Source organism: Danio rerio, chromosome 7 (genome assembly GCF_049306965.1).
Source record: "Danio rerio strain Tuebingen ecotype United States chromosome 7, GRCz12tu, whole genome shotgun sequence".
Taxonomy (NCBI): Eukaryota; Metazoa; Chordata; class Actinopteri; order Cypriniformes; family Danionidae; genus Danio; species Danio rerio.
Genome location: NC_133182.1, coordinates 26,298,931 through 26,322,482, shown reverse-complemented (window position 1 = coordinate 26,322,482; position 23,552 = coordinate 26,298,931). Strand labels below are relative to the sequence as shown.

Below are 23,552 nucleotides of genomic sequence, written 5' to 3'. Positions count from 1 at the left end.
GAACAAATTCACGGAATCCCAGTCAAAGAAACCGTATTATTTCTCTTATTTCGGTTGTTAATAACGCTCCATCCACGCGGTGGCAGCACGCCTACAATGACCACCAACATGCAAGAAACGCAGAGCTTAGTAATGTTTTGTGGTTAGGCCTTATCACAGTCTGACACACAATAACGTGAACCTGTTGAAATCACGATTAACCAACGTGTTTTGCGTGAAAACACTCACACGATTAACTTACTAAGAGGAACAATACAGACACATAATCCAAGCGCATTTCTGAGTCACCGTGTTTTTTCCATAAGTAACTTTCACTGATGTCGCCATCCCAGAAATAGAGTCTATGGGAGATAAAGAGCGACCACGAATTATTCATTCATCCCCTTCATCAGGCGCATCGCTCAGGAATTTTAAAGTCGTTTCTCATCCTAATAGATTTCACACTCGGTTTATTCACCGGCGCTCTGCTTTTTTGTAAGCTTGAATCATCACAGAAGAAGTGAAGATTCAGATCTACCACATGGACAACAAGTGAAGGTGATAACTAGACTACATGAAGCATCACACAGCCAATCCAAGTTTGTCACACTACATTACTATGATACAAAGAGAAAGAAGTAACATGCCCATAATTAGGTATCATCTTAGCTCTCAACTTCATGCTCATAGCAACATTTCCCTGGCCCACACAATCAGCTTCTGCTTGGTCCACATGCCACAGTGAATTACGGTCCATGATTGGACCAAGTCTGGCTTCCATACAAAGGCCAAACATGGACCATATCTGGGCAATGTCTCAGCCAAATTAATAACCCATAACTGGGCCTGATGTGTTGGTGTGTGTTACGACTGGAATAATTTTGATGGACTCGTGAAGCATTTCGCTTTATGGCTGCACTTTTAGAAGATTTTTTTCTTTACTCAAAAATAATTTAAATGTAATTTAAAAGTGGGTCAAGATAGGCCAAACTTACATGGCCCACATATACATTTTTAAAATCTGGGCCAAATACTACATTTGATATCTGGCCCAAGTCTTGTGTGCCACCTCTGCCAAACTCCATGTTTGACCACATGCTGTATGCCAGTGCCGGATAATTGCTTGCTGTGCCAGCTTTATGCCAAATCTGGGCCATATTTTTTTGCTACCTGGGTTTTTAATAGTTCTAATATGACAATGTCTGGATTTTAGAACTGTGGTATTACAATTCTCAGGCCTAATAACTTTTAAGAGATTCTGTCATCATTTACTCACTGCTGTTTGAATTTCAAACAAAAAAACACATATGAAAATGTTTGAAACATTACTTACTGACTGAGACCCATTGACTTCTATAGTATTTTCTTCCCCAAATATGAATGAACAGGCCCCAGTAGCCAGCATTTTTCAAAACATCTTCTTTTGACTTTAACATTTATAGATATTTAAAACCACAGAAGGGAGATTGAATGATTTCCTTTTCATTTTGGGTGAACTATCTCTTTAAGCTTGATCTCCATATGCTTAACTGCTTCCAGATGTTTCCCCCCTCTCCTCTTTTCCGGATGATTCCACTCTACATTTTGTTTCTCTACACATTTTTCTAATTTCTCCCAGAGCCACTGGTTTTCCAAGTGATGTAATATCCTGTGCACCACAATGTCCCAGAGGTGCAGTGTAAAGTCATTACTTAAAAGTTCTATGCATCATTCTGGAATATGTTTAACATTCCTGCTTGACTATTTTTAGCTGCAGTATTTTATTTTCCAGCTCATTATTTGTAATGCGCTACAAATTCATAGTGTGAAATCACAGACAAGTGTGCCGTTATTAATAAAGCATAATAAATAACAATTGATTATTAGATTAGATTAGATTTTATTGTCATCACAAATGTATAAGTACAAGGTAATGCAGTTAAGGTCAAACCAGGAGTGCAATGGCAGCAAGTGCCGCATACAGGTATAAGTTTTAAAGGGCAATTATAGAAAAAACTATGAGGATATTTACAGATGGATGTACTATGAACATTATATACAGGTTGTAGTAACTATGAACATATATATATATATATATATATATATATATATATATATATATATATATATATATATATATATATGCACCAACTGACCAGATGCTGTATCTCTCAGCTGGGTAAGTTGGCATTTCTGTGTGGAGTTTGCATGATCTCCCTGGGATGGGTAAGTGGCACAGAGAACCCTCTTATCAATGGTGTGGAAACTGCATTGACATAGAGAGATAGAGAGAACCGCTGTGTCAACAGCCCAGGAGCAACTTCATTCACATCAAAAGGCAAGTCTAAAGGCAACATTTAAAACAGTATAATTATTTGAGTTTAAGATTGTTTAGGGTTTATTCCAACTCTGCTGAATCTGAAGTGTTGTCTCCACTTTATTACTACTATTTCTGGAATAAATTTTTTCCTACAGAACAGTATATACACACACATCAGACCAAAAGTTTAATTAAACTATGAGGAACATAATAAAGCACTAGGAATGTAATATTGGAAGAGAAACACAATAAATTTGGTAACTGACTTTTCTTGGCAAAAAAAAAAAAAAATACAGCTTTTCTCAAAATATGGGATTTAGGTCTACTTTATGCAGAGAAAAATAAGGTAAAGAGAAATAATTTATTATTATTATTATTTCATTATACAGTTGACGTCAGAATTATTAGCCCCCCTGTTTATCTTTCATATTTTTTTCAACACATTTCTAAACAATAGTTTTAAATAATTCATTTTTAATAACTGATTTATTTTATCTTTGTCATAATGACAGTAAATAATATTTGACTAGATATTTTTCAAGACACTTCTATACAGCTTAAAGTTAAATTTAAAGGCTTAACTCGGTTAATTGGGTGAACTAGGCAGGTTAGGGTAATTAGGCAAGTTATTGTATAATGATGGTTTGTCCTGTAGACTATTGAAAAAATATATAGCTTAAAGGGGCTAATAATTTTGAACTTAAAGTGGTTTTTAAAAAATTCAATTTGCTTTTATTCTAGCCGAAATAAAACAAATAAAACTTTCTCCAGAAAAAAAAATATTATCAGACATACTGTGAAAATTTCCTCGCTCTATTAAACATAATTTGGGAAATATTTAAAAAAAAAAATAAAACTCAAAGGGGGCTAATAATTCTGCCTTCAACTGTATATTGACTAGCGTTCATTCAAAATCGTTCAAGCACACAATTTGCTTAGAAATTCAACATTAAATGCACCAATATATTTGAAGAAAGGGCTCACTTTTGGCAGCTTAAGGAACATTTAGCATATTGCTTTATAGATAATTCTGTTCCGAGCAAACATATTCTTTTTATTTTTTTATTTTTATTTTTTTACATTTGTGTTGCTTATTCTGAAATGTGTAAACATTAGAAGGTTACCCGGCGCAAATGTTTCTGACTTAGTGGCGTCAAACACAGAGTAGTTTCACTATTGCAAAATCACTCCTTTCGTCTGAAATGCATATAAAAACCCCACTAATTTCACCATAAGGCTGTATGATGCAATAGAAATGCCGATAAGAAAAATAACTGAAACAAAGAACAAAGCTTTTACAGTGAGTCAAATATAAACTGGACTTTTTAAATCAGACTCAGGCTCCATGTCATTTTGCGTGTGGAAATTGAGAGTAAGACAAACACAGTATTTATGGGGTATTTATGTTAAGATATATAATAACAAATCGTGCTTTAGTTCAAACCTTCATAAACCTGTCTGTTAAAATGCCATTTATAGTCAGTCAAAAAGTAATTCTAGTAGATAAACACATTTAAATGAGAAATGAACAGTGGTGGAATCATTTTGAATGTGTGCTGTTTGAATATGATTGTTTTTTCAAAGCAAGTGACAAGCTCAGTATACACATTTTCAAAGGTCCCATGAAATTAAAATAAAAACTCTTAGATGTTGATTTCAGTTTGTTAATTTTAAGGATATGTATAAGCTAGTGTGCTTCAAATTCAGTTCAATTCATCTTTATTTCCATTGCACTTTTACAATGTAGATTGTGTCAAAGCAGCTTAACATAAAAGTTCTAGTGAATTGAAACTGTCAGTCCAGTTTTCAGAGTTGGTTTAAATTTCACAGCTGAAAGTCCAAACACTGAAGAGCAAATCCATCGATGCGCAGCTCCACAATTCCAAAACCGAGCAAGCCAGTGGAGACAGTGGCGAGAAACAAACTTCACTAATTGACGAAAGTGAAAGAAAAAACCTCTGGAGAAACCAAGCTCAGTTTAGCGTGACCACTTCTCCTTTGGCCGGTGAACATCCATCGTGGAGAACTGAAGGTGTGAGTAGGTCACCAGCGGGTGTTCAGGCTGGCCCACGAGATCAATGCCAAGAATTGTCTGTCACTGTGGTCTTTCAGGAATAAGCCTCTTGCTCTCCGCTCCTCCATGACCGCTGCAGCATCAGCTCAGGATATGGCCTGGTCCAGGATTATGGACACCTTGGCATCATTTCTTCACAGGTCTTGGATCGCATCAATGGCACTGCATAATCTCTAGAGGCCCCGGGATGAGTATCCCCTGGTGGAAATAGAGAATAAATGAACGTAGCTGCTGCTCATAGTGTATATAAACAATAGATGCAAAAATGAAGTGCATCAACAATTTGTGAAACAAAGTGGTAAAGCATAAGAGTATTTCTAACAGAATATCTGCTACATTAAGACTGGAGGAGTGTGTTATATAGGTGGTTTGTCAAGCCCACTCACCTGTATTGACCACACTCATGCGTCATATCATTATGTGATGCATTCTGTGTGTGTGGTTTACTAAATAAATAGGTCTTTAATCTAGTTTTGAACTAAGAGAGTGTGTCTGAACCTCGGACATTATCAGGAAGGCTATTCCAAAGTTTAGGAGCCATAAATGAGAAAGCTTGATCTCCTTTACTCAACTTTGCTATTTTAGGTACTACCAGAAGCACTGAGTTTCGAGATCTTAAAAAGCAGGTTGTAACAGAAGGTTTGTTAGATAAACAGGAGCTAGATTGTTTAAAGCTTTATAGGTAAGAAGCAATATTTTATAATCAATACAGAATTTAACAGGCAGCCAGTGTAAGGAGGATCAAATTGGAATAAAATCCAAAACAGTGAGTTTAGAAGATACAGTATAACAAAAACTGAATCTATAAATAAATTAAAAATAATTAAATAAAACTGCCTGAATTATCAGCATTTTTTTTTTTGATGTCACCTCATACTTCAGTATCTCATCAAATCTTAGCCAATCAAATGCTCTCTAGTATCCGACATGCCCCGCCTCTTCAAGACTTCTTTTTATTTGATACGCTAGACCTCAACCACTGGTAGAGCTGTGATAAAAACTAAACGCTATTGGCTGTTTTTTAAAGGGAAGGGGCTAATTTATGCCCCGCCCTCGATTTATCTTTCAGTTGAGATCACAACATTGAATAAAAAATGCACATTTCAAAGCACTTCACAGGACCTAAAGGGGTAACAGTGTTTATTTTGTACTCTTTCTCACCTTTTCATTTTATTTTTACTTTAAAAAACATAATTTTTAAAGCAATAAATAATAATGGTGAATTGTAGATTTAGAAGTAAACATCCACTGCTATGATTGGATTGGCTTAAATTTTCAAGGTCTGCATGTATAGTTTGACAGTTGATAGACATTTCTGTGATTTAGGGGAAAAATGCATAGATACTGAGAACAAATCAAATCATTACTGACAAATTAATAACTGTGCTAATCAGTGACTTTATTGTCAAATTCAATACAGTCAGCACAGCTTTAGCGTCATAGTAGGCTGTAAAAATCACTTCACACAGAATTGAGCTTGCTCAGCAGAAGGTCAGGATTCCCAAAACAGAGCTCCTCTCAGGCTTGTTTGGATTGACTTCATGTCGATTTTTTCCATGCATTGTTTCTTTTCGCACAAATATTTTCACATGTCTCTGATTAATATAGCAGAGGCAGCTGCACGTGTTGTGTACTGTGTGTTTGGCAGTGACCTCCTGTTTGTGTGAGTGTGTTGGCAAAGCAACTCAACATTTTACTTTCCCCAGGTTGTCCTTGGTAGAACAGTATGTCTTCTGTGGTGTTTCTGGCATCTCAAGGATCCATCTTTTTCCACTCTGCCTTAAGCACACAGAAGAGTCCATGTGAATCATCATGGTTTTGTAGTCACCTCTTAGGGCACTGGGAAAATATGAGCAAGCATTTTAATGGATTAAATAAGGTCTTATGCAAGGCTGCTCTCCATTAAATACATATTTAACAAGGAATTATGCACTGCAATGCACAGTAATACAGTATGCTTATTGCTTCTGTGCTTCACAACAATGGTAAGGGCATGAGTTTTTATTTCCGGTGAAGTTGTAAAAGTTTTGATAAGTAACAAAATATGCAAAGTTTACTCAAGTTCAATTCACTGTTAATGAACTTATAAACTCACACATTTAATCAAATAACAACATTCACCCATATTTAGATTATACAGACGCATTTTATAAGGTGCATGCAGCATAATTCATTTATTTAGTTATTTATGATTCTTCTTTTTGTTGACACCAATCAAAGGAAGTCTACTAACACATTCTAAACCTTTGTGTATTAAACTAATTGAATTAAGCACAGAACTTGTCAATTAATACTAGATTTAAAAATGATCCAACATAACTGGGCAATGCGTACTTGCATCACACCCAAAAAACTTAACAAGATTAAACCAAACATCCCAGATATATGTTTTTAATGCTAAAGACGATAAGAAACATTCTTTCGTTGTGTTCATTGCGAACAAATTAAATGAATTTAAATATATTTTGGCTATTGTTGATATCCAGAAATTTTCAAATGTACTTTTTTACCAAAGAGGCTAGAAAAATTAAGAAAAATTAATTATTATTGTTTTATTATTTTTATTTTTATTATTATTATTATTATTATTCATTCAATCATACATTCATTTTTTTAGCTTAGTCGCTTTATTAAACTGGGGTCACCATAGCGGAATGAAACGGCTATTAATATTGTTGTTGTTATTCTTATTAATTATTATTATTATTCTTATTATTTATTTATTTATTTATTTATTTATTTATTTATTTATTTATTTATTTATTATTATTATTGTTATTATTATGTTTTAATTATTATTTTTTAATGCAGTGCCCAAATTGTGACTAAGGACAGTTGAATGTGCTGGACAGTTTGTTTTTTGTCTAATAAATGACAGTAGGCAAATTTTTTTTTAAACTTTTTTTCAGATTCCTATTTTTTCTTAATCATCTATATAATAAATTTGTATTTTAAATATAATACTTGTTTTAATTTTTCTTTATTGCAAATTTTTAGTAAGTATTTTTAGTACATCAAAAAGTGTGGTTATGATGACATCTGACTAGCTATTTCAGCAAAAAAAAAAAAAAAACAAGAACGGCTTAAAATGTCACTAAAATGCAGTATTTAAATCTCATATATAAATAGAAGCTGAGGCGTATAACTACAAAATGGTCCACTTTTTGAAAAAAAAAAAAAACACCCCTTTCATCAGGCTGGCTACGGGCCTGTTTTGAATGCTCCTTTCATGATCCCGTTTTGAGTTAAAGTACATAATTCAATTAATGTCATTGCTTCACCACGCTATCTACGTTTCATGTTATTTAGTTTAATTTTTAATTTGTCCACATTACCACATTTGTAGTCATTTTTTGATGAAGTGGAAAAAATTTAAATTACATTTTTTACCAAATGATGAAATGTAAGTAAGTATACATTAAAATGTAAACTTACATTATTTAATTGTTTGGTTCTGCTAGATTTGTGAAATATTTGAAATAATAAAAAATTCTTTACTCATACTATATAAGTAAATAAGTATATAAATAATAAAAATACTATACTGTACCTGCTGATGACTCAATCCGAGTCACACTCCAAACCGAATAAGCGTGTCAAAAGTCATTGTGAGTGTACAGAGAGTATGTTGCCAATTAATGATATTTCCTTCTCCAGACTGATGAACACTTCCTGAACCGTCCAGACAGTGAGTGTGGGGAAACAAGCTGAATCAAGGTAAGAAGAGATAAGAGCAACACAAACAACAGCATATTTACTGCAGAACAGTGTGATTCAGTAGCTCCCGTGCAGACTGCAAACACTGAGTCACACATACACATACATATACACGCACATACATGCTGCAGGCGAGCATGTGATGTCTAGAGCGCAATGTTTGTCTTCTAGTTAATTTGAAATCACGAAGATGTCTTTTTGATATGTGTCTGTAAGGGTTATTGGTGAGGGTTTAAGACTGGTTTAAGTTGTGTATCTACATCTTGTGACCTGAGTAAGTCTGCGTTTGTTTGGATTTAATCTGTGTGCTTGAGAGGTCTGTCTTTCAATAGGCAAAGTTTGATCCTAAAGTCTCCATAATGGTTGCTTAAAGAAACATATTGGCATGTAAAGATTATATATTAGTGCCTGAAATGTGTGCCTGAAGTGTACCAAAAGTGTTCAGATTCCCCAAACAAGACACTCAAAGAATAAAACTGATTCTTTGTATGTGAAAATGTGAAATAACCATAGAAGTTGAAAGTGGCATGATCTGGACTCTTAAAATGTATTTTATTTTATTTATATAGATATTTTATTTATTGTATCTTTAATGTTTAATACAATTCTGCAGTAATGCAGCTCATTCACAAATGCTCTTGTTTTCCTTTATACTTTAGCTGAATACAATTTAGTTGTCTATAATGAAGAATGTCTTGCCAGACACCTCAACACAAAATTAAAAACAATAGATTATACAATATTGAAACTGTGTTACATTAACAATGATGGATACAGGGTTTCTACAGTCTTGAAAGTACTTAAAAGAGTGAATGGATTTAAGGCCTGGAAAGTACTTAAAAACAAACATGGGTCCTTGAAATTGCTTGGACTAAATTTGTTAATGGTTTTATTTCAACAGTTTTACTTAAATACAGGATGAAAAACAGAGAAATTCCTAAATTAAAAATCTTAAATTTAATTTTGCACAATAACATTGACATATAGAGCACATTTTTGTCAATATTTCAGAAACCGCGTTTAATTATCACCAGATTTTAGTTCATTATTATTATTATTATTATTATTATTATTTGTCATTATAAGTTCTTTGAATATGACTTTTTAAAACGGTCAAACTTTTTGAAAATTACTTGACATTTTCAGTGTAAATATTAAGTGTAAGTGAAATGTTAAATAGGGTATATGCCAAAGCATGCGAATAGGACTTTAAATTTGACAGTAACCTGGTTTAATCGTGTCCGGTAAACTGTATGCCTCTGCAAATTCGGCACGTTTAATGTCTGTTATCTTTAAAATCAGCGATCTCCACTGGCTGAGTGATATCTGACATAAAGTGGGTCTCAGATTGTACAAGAAGCACAGCATTAAATTACATTTTCCCTGCCATGTCTTTACAATATGAGCATTTATTTTACCCCAGTATATTCAATGGAGCTTCTGCGCTAGCCTGCCGATTCTGACAGGCACATACGAGTAAACGGCTTATTGTCTCGTTTTACATTTGAGCAACTAAATGAATGCCAAATCTCTTTAACTGATTGTATTTTAATGACATTACAACATGGGTGCTGCAAAAGAAACCTTATAAAATAAAATAAAAAGCTCACAACAACAGGTCACCGGAAGTTTATTAGTATGGGAAAAACAATAGCTCAGCATGTACCCTATTAACAGTTCCAGTAAGGACTTTCATGGGGCTACATATGCTGGGGTATGAATTACAAAGGTGCTTGATTTAAATTTTAATTCAATTGAAAATTCTATTGAAAATTTAAAATTAGACGTTCTTAAAAGTCCCTAAAGTTCAAATGAAAAGTTCTTGAAAGTCATTGAATCTGCTGTTCATGAAAATGTGGGAACCGTACTTTCATATTTTTTTTTATATATCATAAATAATATTTTGTTTATTTCGGTAACACTTTATTTTGATGGTCCATTTGAGTTTTAGTAGACTGTCTGCTTAATATCTGTTGATACTGCTGCTAAACAGATATTTAACTGACTATAAGAAATGCTGCAAGTACATGTCACCTTACACTAACCCTAACCCTTACCCCAACCCTAACACCAACCTATAGCCCCAACCTAACAGTCTACTTATAATCTAATGAGAGTTAGTTGGCATGTAGATGCAATGTAACCTAAATTCAACAAATGGACCATCAAAATAAAGTGTGACTTTTTTTCGTATAAATAAAAATAAAACTCCAATAAAAGTAAAAACCCCTTTACACAAACTGATTTTTCCCTGGAAAATTACCAGTTAATCACTGTGCATAGATAATGTGTGAACAGAACCTTTTCAAAAAATAATGAATTTTCCAAAAGGAGAATTTGTGACATTATCAGTAAATTGCTGTAATTCTGCTGAGTGCAAGCAATGCATTTTAAAGTTTACAGGTAAAAATCACTCTGGTAATTTTACAGCAATACAGTATGAAAGGGGGCTAATATTCAATATGCTTCAGAAATCATTTTAAAATGCTGATTCAGTGCTCAAATGGAATTTTTGACAGGTAATAAAGCTTTGATATATATATTTTTTTCAGGTTTCTTTGAAAATAACAATGTAAAAAAAGTTTAAACTTACTGTCACCCAAAATGTAAAAGTACTTTACTATTCACACTTGCAAAATGCTTTCATTTTAACCTACAAATACATTAGGGGTTTCTGTGTGTCTGTTTTAGTGTTATTAAGATAAAGTAATACATTCATGGTTTTTTAGTCTGTGTATGTAATAGAAGTATCACTAAGGCTGTGGAAATGCGTGCAGATGAGGAGAAGATTCAAACCACAGTTTGTTCTTTGACAGCAACCACAGTTTCCACTCCTGGCACCGCAACCACAAAACAGGTTCACACAAGACTGGCTCTGAATCATTTCTCAAATCTCCAGAATAATAATTATCTCTTGCATACAGCCTCTAGGCACTAGTATAGTCAGATGTTTATTTTTTGGTGTATTGGGTTTGCCAGATATATTTGTTCTGCCAAGTTATGCATTCAGTTATGTAACCTGGAAGAAAAAGCCTCTTGTTGGCAGCCTTGATTTAGCTGTACACATTTACAAATGCAAACTTTTCAAAACTGATTTCCAAGTGCCAAGATTTTTTGTAATTACACACAAGTAGTAGAAATCATGTAATAAAAACTGTTCCTCACACTTGTATGAAGCGACATTACTGTCAGATCCCCTCAAAAGTCTTGGCGTTAAATTATGACAATTGTGAAGAAAAAAAAAACTGATCATCATTCACATTCATAGTACATAATCATTCTTTAGATATGTGTGAGTACTTGACAATGAAACCTTAAGTGCTGTAAAAAAAAATAGTATCATCTTACTTGTAGACTGGTTACATTAAGAAATGCTAACATTTTTTTTATTATACACCAATAAAGTTTTTTGTATCTGTAGGACAGTTCTGCAATATTTTATTGTATTTTAAAGTTGCATTGTGAATTACTGTATATGTTACAGGAAAGATATTCATCAAATTTTGTAAATACATATACAGCAGGATAAACGGAGCTGTAAATGCAGTATGGTTGCTGTAATTGATTTACAGTAAGTTACTGCAAATTCTTCTGGAAATTGTTAACAATGAAAATTTTGTAAAATGTTAGGTAAATATGCAAATAAGGCTGTGTAATCTCTTGTACAAAAGACTGAACACTGAAGATGAAGTCTAATTACACATGACCATAGCACTGCTATTCAAATCTATTTAATTAACTGATCATCGGCGAGTGTAAGAATTTCTATTAAATCAGATGTTTTGTCAATTTGTTATTTTAGCATAATGCCAACATCAGCAATGATCTCAGAGAAGCAACTGTTTCTGTCATCGGTTTTTGAGAGGCAGTACGTCTATTTCCAAACAATCAGAAGTCCATTATTCCACACTTAGGAAGTTAATTATTAGGTAAGTGGTTACAGTAAGGAAGTGGAAATGTTGAAAACACACACACACACACACACACACACACACACACACACACACACACACACACACACACACACACACACACACACACACACACACACACACACACACACACACACACACACACACACACACACACTAATATTCCTAACATCCCAGCAAATATGGGATGTTAGGAATTGGTTCATCTCAGCTTAAGATCAGACATTTTAAAACAATAACAGACAACTCAAGTTTATGACAGTAAAATCAAATCACTTTTATTGTCAATTGGACAGTATGGCATGTTTGAATTGAGAAGGAAGCCTCTACTTTCTAAAAACATGGCAGCAAAGTTTGAATAGTTGCAACTGAACAAACCATAAGACCTCTAGAACAAAAAAATAAATCATGGTGATGGTGTTGCAATAAACCAGTCAAAGCCCAGACCTCATACTGACTGAAATTCTGTGCAGAAACAGAAACCCACAAACCTCAGGAAACTAGAACAACATTTAAAAGAACAGTGAGAAAAAAATCATCCAGAATGACCTGGGAATTTACTATAAAACTTTAAATAATTGCTGATTAAAATGGCTCTATACAGGCAGCTGAATCATACTGTGTCCCATGGTCTCTCAATCTTAGCTTCCATAATTTTTTTAAATAAACTATTATTGTATGTCAGTTAGTTAACTTTATTTGTCCCCTTAGGGAAATTTCATTTACAGCATACACTTACAGAGATTTCTGACATTTAACATTTGGCATAAACAGTGGAAGTCAGAATTATTAGCCCCCTTTGATTTTTTTTTCTTTTTTAAATATTTCCTAAATAAACAGAGCAAGGAATTTTTTACAGCATGTCTGATAATATTTTTTCTTCTGGAGAAAGTCTTATTTGCTTTATTTCAGCTATAATAAAAACAAATTTCTTTGTTTTTAATTTCTTTAAAAACATTTTAAGGTCTAAATTGTTAGCCCCTTTAAGCTAATTTTTTTGATAGTCTACAGAACAAACTATCATTGTACAATAACCTACCTAATTACCCTAACCTGCCTAGTTCACCCAATTAACCGAGTTAAGCCTTTAAATGTCACTTTAAGCTGTATAGAAGTGTCTTGAAAAATATCTAGACAAATATTATTTACTGTCATCATGGCAAAGATAAAATAAATCAGTCATTAGAAATTAGTTATTAAAAATGATTATGTTTAGAAATGTGTTGAAACAAATCTTCTCTCTCTAAACAGAAATTGAAAAAAAAACATATACGTAGGGGGCTAATAATTCTGATTTCAACTCTAAATATAAATAAATCATTTAAACATGATACCCCTACTCTAGATAAACATCCAGTCATGTTCATATGAGTTTTTATTTTCCAAATGTTAAGACCCACCAAGGACCAGATGATGTTTTATTATGTCCTGATCAGGAAAACTAACTTTTTGGCATTACTTCCATTGACTGTTAGATGTTAAAAACAGCTTGTTATGCTGCTTGATGTTTCAAACTGATATTTGCTTATTATATTATTCTACTTTTTATATATCATCATGAAAACACTTAACTACACACTCAAACCAAGTTGACGTTTTCTGCCATTCATTATTCCTATTACTTCCATGGTTAACTGAATCAAAAGCTCTAAAACCATCACAAAAACGAGCGCACTTCCTTATTGTAAAATAAGGTCAATATGGTGTTTTCTTTTTTTACATGACTGTGTGTGTGTGCCTGTGTGTTGCCCCTGAAATTACAGCAATACCAGTCAATTTTGACCTCTTCAATATATATATATATATATATATATATATATATATATATATATATATATATATATATATATATATATATATATATATATATATATATATATATATATACTTTTGGACACTTTTTTCTCATAAATTGCACAGAATGAAGTATTTTAAAAATGGAAAAAGCAGAATGTTTGCTGTGAGGGTTGGGTTTAGGGGTGGGGGTATAAAATATGCAGTATGTACATTATAAAAATCTATAGATTAATAGAAAGTCCCCATAAAGATAGCTGTACAAATGTGAGTATATATGTTTTTTTTTCTATTGGCCAAAATCTTAAACTTGACAGGTGCATAAAAACAATGATTTTTTTTTCTGCAATGTCTCACCTTCAAAAGATAGAGATGCTCTAAAATCGTAAATCATGCTCAACTTATATATACAAAAATAAAAAGACACATTTAAAGTCCCCGAAGGTTTCTTTCTCATATCTACACATACTTGGGGCATTGAGTAAAAGATGCCTGCTTGACATTTCTCAACAGAAAAACATTAGCATATCTATTTCAAAATACTCAGTCATTGTCTGGCCTACGAAAAAATTCCACCCTTCCCATCAGCAACACCCATCACACATTCACAGAAACATGCAGTTTAGTGTAAACGCTAAAGGGTTCATGGCATGTCCTATTTGATGGCTCAATTTTCCTGTTTGTCACCTCAAGCTCTCAAGGTTTGGGCTGTTTTTGTAGACCTTGATATCTAAAATTGTTGTGGCTCTTGGAGCTCAAGGGTGAGACACAGGACATGTTTTTGTCTAAGGCAATGCTCGCTCCTGATTGGTCATATCCTGTACCTTATCCATTTGGCAAGAGTTTTGTTCTTTAGATGCAGTCACTGTTCAGAAATAAAACTCAGATGATCATTTACACCAAATTATTAAATAACAGGGAAGTTGTGGTTAATCTGTTGCTTAAAGTAGTGCTGTGATGGCACAGTCAATAAGCAAGAGCTTTTTGTGTCTGTATTAGTTCATGTATTATAGCTTTAAAGGGATAGTTTACCCAAAATTGAAAATTCTGTCATCATATACTCACCCTTGCTTGCTTTGTTGAAGCCAAAAGATAACTGAAGAATGTTGGAAACAACCATTGTTTTCCTATGAACGTCAGTGGTTAAAAGTTTCCAACACTCTTCAGTAAATCTTATTTTGTGTTCAACAAAACAAAAAACTGGTCAAGGGTAAATAAACAATGACATACATTATATATATATATATATATATATATATATATATATATATATATATATATATATATATATATATATATATATATATATATGTGTGTGTGTGTGTGTGTGTCTGTGTCTGTGTGTCTGTGTCTGTGTCTGTGTCTGTGTGTGGCAGGAAAAACAAGTATTGAACATGTCATGTTTTTTCTGGGAAATATTATTTCTAAAGGAGCTGTTGACGTGGAATTGAACCAGATTTTGGTTAAACCTAAACAATACAAACATAAAAATAAAACAAAACAAAACAAATCAGTAAAATTAGTTATTTCTAATAGCAATGGAATGACACATGGAGAAAGGGCTGAACTACTGAAACATGTTAAATACTTTATATAAAAGGCTTTTTTGTGATGGCAGCTTAAAAACCCCTCTCATATGGAGAATGAAGTCACATGCATTGCTCAGGCGTGATTTTTTTTTTCACAGACTTCAACAAAGTGTAAAAGTTTTGAGGGTTCTGTGAGTCTCATCTATCAAATCTGATCTTTATTTAGCATACGGGCCATTCTACAGCTGGGCCATTCTACAGCTTGATTTTCTTTCTCTGAAAGCATTTGATTTTCCGTTGCTGTGCTTTGGATTATTGTCTTGCTGAAATGTCCACCCTGGCTTTATCTTCATCATGCTGGAAATGTAGACGTTGGTCTGAAGCAGCTAATATTATTTTACAATGAGGAAGGGCTGAGGGTTGCTGTAGAACTACTGACAGATTTCAGCTGCTGTCTGGGCTTTCTCTGCCTTTCTACACCTCCCTTTCTTCATGTGTTTAATTCTATTTTCCTGCGTCATTTCATTACACATAACTTCATTTGTCAACTAATTCAATTTGTTTTCTTTGCATATGTGGATTTCTTTAGTTGTTACCAACATCCGGGGTGAATTTTAATTCAACAGCACCTGTAGAAATATGTTTTCTGAGAAAAATGGTGACATGATAAATAATTGTTTTCTTCTCTGTAAATATATGTTGTCTGAAGATACTTTTTGTCAACTGTTGACCTTCTATTACTAATACTCTTCACTCTTCTATATTCTGGTCAGTCTAAAATAAAAAGTCACCTAGCTCCCTAAAACTATAACACTATTTTAATGTATCACTAATAAAAAAAAAGAAAAGAATAAAGGGACAAACACATTCTGTTCTGTTTTCTATTTTAAGATTTGTTTTATTTTATAGAATTACTTTGATGTTCTACCTCTAACAGTCCTATTTAAAACACATACTGAACATTTTCTTGCTGAATTGACTTTCACTTTCTTTGCAGAATGTAAAGTCATGATCTGTCGAGGTGTAAATCATCACTTTCTTTGTGGTCTGATGATCTGGGGTCAGGGAATACCCCATGTTCCACTTACACAGCATTCTTTGACATCCGTTCATCTTTCTACTCACTCACTCACTCAGCTCTTTCCTCTTACTCATGTGCTCATGATCAGAAAACAGAACTCCAGAGAATCAGACTGTAACTTTGACCCTTCCTAAACCCATCTGGCTGGTTGTCATAATATATTGAGATGTTTGATATACACTCAACACTTTATAAGAGTACGTACATTTTGCCAGTACCAAGTTGTACCTCATTTTGGTTTTAAAAATTCAATAAAAAAATGTAAAGTTTGGTCCGGATTGAAAATGTCCTCTACATATTATACCACCTGAATTGTCAATACAAGGCTGGAAATCCACGTTTTAATGTTGTTTAAACCAAATTCTGATCCTACAATCCAAATATCACAGCAAAAAATCATGACTAATCTGAGCAGGCAGCCCTTTTTTCTTTGAGCTTGTGTGAATTGTAGGCTCAATTGTCTATTGTTAGCTGACAGGAGTGTCACCAGTGTTTTTCTGCTGCTGTAGCTCATCTAATTGCACTCTGACCTCTGGCAACAACAAGGCGTTTTCATTCAAATATTGTCTGTATGGTTGTGTGTGATAACAATTCCAGTATATCAGCAGTTTTATAATGGTGGAATAGCAGTGAAATAATTATAACAGTTTATTCAGAATACCCTAAAACAAAATTTCTTCCTTCTTCTGATGCTCGGTTTGAACTTCAGAAAATCATCTTGAAATATGTAAGAGCTATTTTGTTGAGTTTATTTTAGAAAATATCAATTTTTCTCTCTATTTCTTGAAACCAATTCAACAGATGGGATTTCTTCATCCTTATTTGGGAAACACTTAAAGATTATTTATGTGGAGAAAAAAATGTCTCACTCTGTTTACATTTGGGAGTGTAATAAAAAGCTTTCTGAACAAATTGTGTTTTTTTGCTAACAGTTTTTTGCAATCTGAATATAAAACTTTTTCCACAGAGCAGTTTTTGCTCAAATTCCACATCTTGTTTAAGAGTTTGATGATAAACCAGGAAAATTAGCTTAGATGAAACCTCTAAATGGGTGACGCGATGGCGCAGTAGGTAGCGCTGTCACCTCACAGCAAGAAGGTCGCTGGTTCGAGCCTTGGTCAGTTGGTGTTTCTGAGTGCAGTTTGCATGTTGAATGAATGAATGAAATCTCAAAATCTATTGCGCAAATGCAAAGTGGAAAATCTCCGGGGCCTCAGAATTTGCCTTTGCTTCCCTCTGTTTTTTAAGACTCTTTAATTAATGGTATCTCCCTTCTTTTTTGCACCAGGGATCAATTTTTCTTCCATTAAAGCCTGATAAAAATTCATTGGAGTGTAGGGCTTACCGTCCTATCTCTCTTCTTCAAGTAGATGTAAAAATCCTGGCAAAGATTCTCGTTCTTAGATTGGAAGATCTTCTTGAACTAATTGCATTGTGTTGCTCCTATGAGATTGGCTGATTGAATATTTACAAGACATTAACAATACATATTAATGAGTAGTTCAAAGGTGACCCAATAAAGAGCCGCATGAGTGTTTATTAGATAACGGTATGTTCAAGTCCGAAAGATCATAATAGCTTAATGCATACGAAAGCCACCACAGGGAAGACTATTATGAAACTAAATTATGATGCTAAATTTGGGATTTTTTGGAAGGCCTGAGTTTCAGAAATGGTGGAATGTCATTTGATGCAATGGGCGAAGCAGCTGTAGTAAATTTGTTGAAATAAATTAATGTAGTTATGATCAAATAAATGAGGATCCAGTTAAAGTTTTGGGTCACACTTTATTTTAATGGTTCGTTTGTTACATTGCATCTACATGTCAACTAATTCTCATTAGATTATAAGTAAACTGTTAGGTTGGGTTTTGGGTTAGGGTAAGTTGACATGTACTTGCAAAGTTTCTTATAATCAGTTAAATGTCTGTTGAAGGAGCAGTATTAAAAGATATTAAGCAGACAGTCTACTAAAACTCAAATGGATCATCAAAACAAAGTGTTACCAAGATTTGTCATGTGGTTGCTTTGTTTCCTTTTGCGTGTCATTAGTGTGATTAGTCCTTGTGCATTATTCCTGTGTTTCCTAGTGTATGTGTCCAGTCTTAATCATGATCCCTGTCAATAGCCCCTTTCACTCAGTAATACTGGTAAATATCCGAAAAATTACCGAAACTTATTTACCAATATTTTCAAAACGAGTCTGTTCACTCTTGATCTCTTTCCGGAAAACTGGCGTCAAATTCAGGAAAGGACTGTATGTGTAAAAGGGGCTGTTGCCCTTACCAGTATCTAAAGTTCTTATGAGCTTCTTGTTAGACTTTGTGTGAGTGCTATTCACTTTACTTACATGTTAGAAAATTAGCTCCGTCGTCTACTCCTCCTTCCTTATCATTTCAATTTTATGAAAAAATTACCTTTATAAACGGAATAAAGACAAACCTTAAAAAAGAAACGATTTGCCAATAGAAAAGAGAAGCTCCGATGTCATGAAGGCCATAAAGTTGGGGCTGTTTGCAATGTTTGACAGGAGTGAAAAAGAAGTGACGAGGGATAGAAATATAGTGTATTTAAGAAATGCTAATTTTGCTTATTTAAAAAAAATAGTAGAAAAACTGAACTCAAAAGATGGAACAAAAGCACATCTGGAGAACATTTGACTTTCGTAATTCCCTGTTTGTTATCACATCAGCCCTTATTTAGTCTAGAATAGATAAATCCACATGAACTGGTTTAGAGACAGCCTTATTCAGCATGGCTGGCATTTTCCATGGGCACTGCATAAAAAATTTGATCTGTGTTGTTCACGTGAGATATCAGAAGTTTTGTGCAATGCAGATATAAATAAACTGTAACAATCCTCCCAAGAGTAGACATAAGTTCATTATCTGTGTTTCCTTTTTCAACTCATTAGCAAAGTCTATATTTGATCAGCACATAAGAATTATACTCCTCGATGGCTCTAATAAAGTGATTTCATGTTTCTGAAGGCGTGTTGGTTTTAATTTTGAGATTCCTACGATTTTTTTCATCTCTCCGCAAAAGATGCTCCCACGTGTGGTGTTTCCTCTAGGGCCATCTTAACCACATCTGCTGTCCGTCACCCACTCTTCACTTTAAGTTTATCATTGATTAGTCATGAAGACCACAAACAAAAGCTTCAATATTTATTTTTACTCTGCTTGTTGTTACTCCCTGACAACAGAATATAACAGTGCTGTGGTTAAAGCAAAGGTCAAATGAGAAGGTCAGGGTGAGAAAAGACATAGAACAGTATACCCAACCATAAGTCACAGTGTACTGGTGATTCATTTATGTTTGTTTTGCACATTTCTAATAGAAGAGATTTCATTTCATGTTTAATGTTCTGGAGTGTTTGAAATTTTGACATTTTGATATATATATATATATATATTGACATATTTTACATATAAATGACTCTTTTATCCTATGACACTTTCAAAACAACCTTTAATCTGAACTTTATCTTGTTTCTGTGTGTACTGGTTTTTGGTGGTTTAAGAGGACAGTTTGTAAATTTACATTGGTAAAACTATTACAATGTTGAGGTGGTTTATGAGGACATACTTTGTGTCCTTGTACTTCAAAGCTGTTAAAAATCTAATCGAAATTTGCAACAGGTTTCCTGTGAAGGTTGGGTTTAGTGGTGGGGTTAGGGTAAGGCGATATAATATGTGTTTAGAGATACTTTATGACAATGGAGGTGGTGTACATACACTCACAAAATACTTGTAGCCTAGCCATGTTTTAGGAACAACAAATAATAACTTGACATCTATCTGATCATTTGGCATCAGAAGTGGTTTATATGAAAGGCAAAGCCTCCAGAATACGCTTATTTTACCAAAATAAAACACAATCCTGCCTTGATTTTTCATTATTTAATTTGGACAGTAAGGTCTGAAGTTGCTTAGATTAAAGTCTTGTCACTTAACATTAATAGAGTCATCTGGAATAGCAAGGAAAGTGTTCTTGCAGGACTCCCAGAGTTCATCAAGATTCTTTGGATTCATCTTCAATGACTCCTCCTTCATCTTACCACAGACATGCTTAATAATGTTTATGTCTGGTGACTGGGCACCCTGACCTTCTTTGCAAGCAGGAACTTTGATGTGGAGGCTGAAGTATGAGGAGCGCTACCCTGCTGAAGAATTTGCCCTCTCCTGTGGTTTTTAATGTAATGGGCAGCACACATGTCTTGATACCTCAGACTGTTGATGTTGCCATCCACACTGCAGATCTCTCGCACTCCCCCATACTGAATGTAACCCCAAACCATGATTTTTCCTTCACCAAACTTGACTGATATCTGTGAGAATCTTGGGTCCATGCGGGTTCCAATAGGTCTTCTGCAGTATTTGTGATGATTGGGATGCAGTTTAACAGATGATTCATACCTTCTGCCACTTATCCAAATGATCAACTGAGTCAAGTTACTATTTGTTGCTCTTACAACTCGGATCAATAACAAGACTTTTGTCAGGTTGTGTATATAGGTATGGCACATGTATTACACGACATGGTGAATTATAAGGATATTGCTGATGTCCTTACTTCTCAAAAGCCTAAAAAACTGCACAGAATGAGTTTTTTCTGTGAGAGAGAGACTGGATATTGTCATATTATTTACATTTTGTTCTACAGACGTAAAAAAAAAAACCCTTCAAAAGATTCTCTGCATTAGTTTTGTATTTGAATAAAATGTCTATTTGTTTTCTTCTGTAAATGTAAAATAAAAAAATATGGTTATTAAAAGTCATTAAACTGTTACATAACATGTTATTTTATTTAATTTTTAAGAAAATAATAATTGTTGTCATTTGTTGTGATATTAAAATGAAAGTTTTTCCACCAAATATTGATTTCTTAACTTTTCTGAAGATTGTATTGTTTAGGTTAATTAAAAAAAAAAAACATACACCAGATCAGTTGAATTCTGTTTTCTGGGAAAGAGAAAGAGATCTATGAAACAACCACATGTTAGTCTGTTTGTCATAATAGATGTTGCAACTAAATTCAGGAAATACCATCACTTTTACTGATGGTAGTCAATTAGAGCCAGATTTCTGTCAAAAGGAGAAAACTCCAAACCTTTCCTTTTCACACAAACTTATATTGACCATAGAAAATGTAAAGAAAAATAAATTTTCACTAGATGAGAATAACACATCATTCTGCTGATTAGTATTATTTTTATGTTTAATAAAAAAACTCTCATTTTGTTCTTCTCTGGGCCGGAATCTGGAGTATTTGTATATTGCATAAAAAGTTCTCCAAATTGTCCAAAATGTGGTTTTGGCTTGTTCCTTTCCCAAATGTTTCTTGGATGGTTGCCTGTGGTTACAGTGAAACTGAGCGAACTGAGCTCTCATGCTTATTCAGTGAGAAATGGAGTTCCATACATTGGTTTACTGGAGGCGAGACTCTGTTGACAGGGAAACATGACACATGTTGAGGGAGTTAAAGTTACAGTAACACATCTGTATTATGTCATTGTTTAGGTGCTAATAAAATTATCCATGACAGTACTAATTGTAGTTTATATGTAGGCCGTTAAAGGGGATGACTGTAAATCCTGAAGACATCAAGCATGTAAATGCATTAAGGCAGAGAGGCGAGGGAGATTTAACAATGCATTTAACTCGCATGAAAACCAAAAACATCTGTGAACTCGATTAAAGCATGACACAATGTTTACAGTGTATACAAACTTTATGGCCTATGAATTTTCATTTTGACACTTCATTGTCTGGTTCAAAGCTCTCGCCTTTACAGTTCGTTGCTAAGCAGACACATGTTGTATTCCATTAAAGCAGTTGGTAAGTACTTTAACATTCCCTAAATGAATTACCTGTTTTTGTAGGCATGTTTCAATGCAGACACATTTGTCAGAATTCCCTGAGCATGTTTGGTCTTGATGATGAAGCTCATTGGGCTCATAGGACATGACTTGAAAGTTTTAGAAGTTATTTCATCATCAGTTTTTCCATGTCTCCAGTCCTTTTGTCCCCATACGCCAAACTATTCCTTATGCTCAGGGAATGTGGCCTTTCTTTATGAGTGTGTGTGAAGGAATGTGTGTGTTTGGTAGAGCCATGTATGGTCATGTGATGCATCACTTTTCCCTAAAGGTGAGTCAGTGGGTTTGCTCTAATGTTCTCAATTGCTCCAGATGAAGACTATATATTTATAGTGAGGCTGCTAGCTGGACTGTGTGATAATAAGATGGATTAGGTCAACTTTTATTTTTGGTGCATACATAGATGTCAGCTCATCCAGTTCTGTCAATGTAGCTCTATTAAAATTAATTTCAGTGTGCCTTCTCACACATCTTTTGTTCTGGACAGAATTATTATATAAAATTAATTGATATTATTATCAAGTTATGTGATTCTCAAATTAAGTGAATTGCACATATATATATATATATATATATATATATATATATATATATATATATATATATATATATATATATATATATATATATATATATATATATTTATTTATTTATTTATTTATTTATTATCTACAATGATCTCTTTTGGACTCTGTCCGTCCATCCCTCCGTCCTTCTGTCTGTCTGTCGTTCTACATGTTTGGTGTTTGTTCAAACTACCTATTTAAAATGAGCTAAAACAACACAATTCTTGAGTTTTTGGGACAATTGTTTATGTTTAATCCAAATAAAATAGTAAAAATTAAAAAGTAAATTTAATTCTTTCATGTTGTTCCAACACAAATCGATTGTGTGAAGCTGAGCATTTTAGTCTGTCTGTTGTATTTTATTTTAATCTGGAATAAAATAAGCACAATACTATTAATACATACAGAAACACAAATGGATATGGTGTGCTTCATTGACATTGTTGGATAAGTTACTTTTTAAAGTAACACTAGGTCACTTGTTTTAACGTGAAGGCATTTTAAAAGATTAAGATTTACTCAACCAGTGGCGCCCCCAGAAAATTTTCTTAGGGGTGGCCAGAAGAGACCGCACCAAATCTTGGGGTGGCACACTAAAAAAATAATGAATTCAGTGTAATGTTATATTTTTGTTTCTGGTAAATGAAATAATGTAGTTTTTATTCATTTAATTAATTATTCTTTAAATTTTGCAATTTATT

At 33.6% G+C, this 23,552-nt stretch overlaps 2 long non-coding RNA genes across 4 annotated transcripts; one reads left to right on the top strand and one right to left on the bottom strand.

The window, feature by feature from the left end:
• Positions 1-87: 87 nt before the first annotated feature.
• Positions 88-17,314, top strand: LOC141375368 (uncharacterized). Of its 3 annotated transcripts, XR_012383307.1 has the most exons (4): positions 6,079-6,337; positions 8,010-8,069; positions 11,872-11,998; positions 16,322-17,311. It is a non-coding gene; the product is annotated as an uncharacterized lncRNA (long non-coding RNA). The 3 variants fall into 3 exon arrangements; XR_012383305.1 differs by lacking the exons at positions 6,079-6,337; positions 11,872-11,998 and adding an exon at positions 88-537 and having other exon boundaries at positions 16,322-17,314; XR_012383306.1 differs by lacking the exon at positions 11,872-11,998 and having other exon boundaries at positions 16,322-17,314.
• On the bottom strand, positions 3,981-8,149 carry LOC137496169 (uncharacterized). Its single transcript, XR_011016293.2, has 2 exons — positions 7,903-8,149; positions 3,981-6,191 (listed from the first exon to the last, which is right to left on the bottom strand). It is a non-coding gene; the product is annotated as an uncharacterized lncRNA (long non-coding RNA).
• Positions 17,315-23,552: the final 6,238 nt, after the last annotated feature.